Below are 1,686 nucleotides of genomic sequence, written 5' to 3'. Positions count from 1 at the left end.
GTTGATCTGTTCCTGTATTGTACTGTATTGTATTGTGTTTTTGTATGGACATAGTGTTGGGTGCTTGCACAATGCACACATGGCATCAACGCATGGTGTTGTGTATGTGATGGCACACTACACACTCTGTCTTTCTTTCATCTGTATTGTATTGTGTTTTCGTAAGGACATAGTGGGTGCTTGCCTTGCACATATGCACACATGGCATCAACGCATGGTGTTGTGTGCAGGCACACTACACTCTGTCTTCCTTTTATCATTCATTTTTTAAGAGCCTGCCCAGGGACTATACAGATGAAATTTAGCTTTGGCTAACTCTAGCCCATTTACATTAAGGTGAAAACCGACATGTTGATGAGTTTTGTCCCTGTAAAAAAAATATATAATAATAATGCACAGTAATATTGGTAATGATGTCGAGCCATGAGGCCCATAGGGCAGGAGCATATCTCCTGTTTCTGTAGTGTGAGGCAACTTGATGTACAAGTACACCCCCTGGACATGACGCTAGTATGTCGCAGGGACTATGTCGCACACACACACACACACACACACACACACCAGCAACCAAACCCCTATATATTCCTCTGAGTTTTTCTTTAGGCCTAATAATTATTGTCAGGTCCATATCCACAGTTACATGGTCACTTTGTAAATGGTAACACTGTCTATTAACCCTGAGAGTGTAACACTGTCTATTAACACTGAGAGTGTAACACTGTCTATTAACACTGAGAGTGTAACACTGTCTATTAACGCTGAGAGTGTAACACTGTCTATTAACGCTGAGAGTGTAACACTGTCTATTAACGCTGAGAGTGTAACACTGTCTATTAACGCTGAGAGTGTAACACTGTCTATTAACGCTTAGAGTGTAACACTGTCTATTAACGGAGCCATAAGGATCCATTTAGACACTCTCAGAGTTAAAATAACACTCAGGATTTGACAACCTATGGCATTGCAGACCCCTAGCATAAACACATGCACGCACGCACGCACGCACGCACGCGCGCGCGCACACACACACACACACACACACACACACACACACACACACACACACACACGTGCACAGGCCGTCAGGCCTCAGTATGTGTTGATCCTCATAGTTATTTTGGGAGTCTGCATGTCCTCCATCCCAGCTGTCGCTGCCAGACATCAACCCCCCCCCCCCCCCCCCCCCTCTCTCTCTCTCTCTCTCTCTCTCTCTCTCTCTCTCTCTCTCACTCATTCACTCTCTCCACCTCTCCATCTCACACTCTCTCTCTCTTGATCTCCTTCAATTCTTTACTCCACTGTTTTGGGTAAGCAACTTTTACACTCTTTAACTGCGCTGGTTTTGGTGTGGGTTTTAATGTGGGTTTGATTATTTTCTTTATGTTTGTTGGTCTTTGATTGATTGACATGTTCTGAGTCAGTTTGTTGTGTTTGTGACTTGGTAGGGATTTGTTTTATAGTTGAGTCACGATGGCAATATATACCATTGACAATTATGATACTAGTATAAATGGTATGGTAGGCCTACTTATGTAAGAATGTAATTACACCTTGATAAAGACAATGTGGCAACAAGTGAAATTATATAGGGTTAAGATAGAAAAACAATTTGTTTGTGTTTATTGTAAACTTAATTCTAAAGTTTATTTCCTCCTGAAAAACATGTGTATAGAACACGACTCAGGC

The 1,686-nt window shown here is 42.1% G+C and overlaps 1 protein-coding gene across 2 annotated transcripts in view; it reads left to right on the top strand.

Moving 5' to 3' along the window:
- Positions 1 to 1,232: 1,232 nt before the first annotated feature.
- Positions 1,233 to 1,686, top strand: part of LOC310876302 (beta-taxilin-like) — a 22,948-nt gene continuing 22,494 nt past the window's right edge. For both annotated transcript variants that reach the window (XM_083789814.1, XM_083789815.1), the window contains exon 1: positions 1,233 to 1,307. The gene's annotated coding sequence lies outside the window, so the exon portion shown is untranslated. The remainder of the gene's footprint in view (positions 1,308 to 1,686) is intronic.

Source organism: Protomyctophum parallelum, assembly GCF_964188405.1.
Source record: "Protomyctophum parallelum genome assembly, chromosome: 19".
In the NCBI taxonomy this organism is placed as follows: domain Eukaryota; kingdom Metazoa; phylum Chordata; class Actinopteri; order Myctophiformes; family Myctophidae; genus Protomyctophum; species Protomyctophum parallelum.
This window is presented reverse-complemented; position numbering and strand designations above follow the sequence as displayed.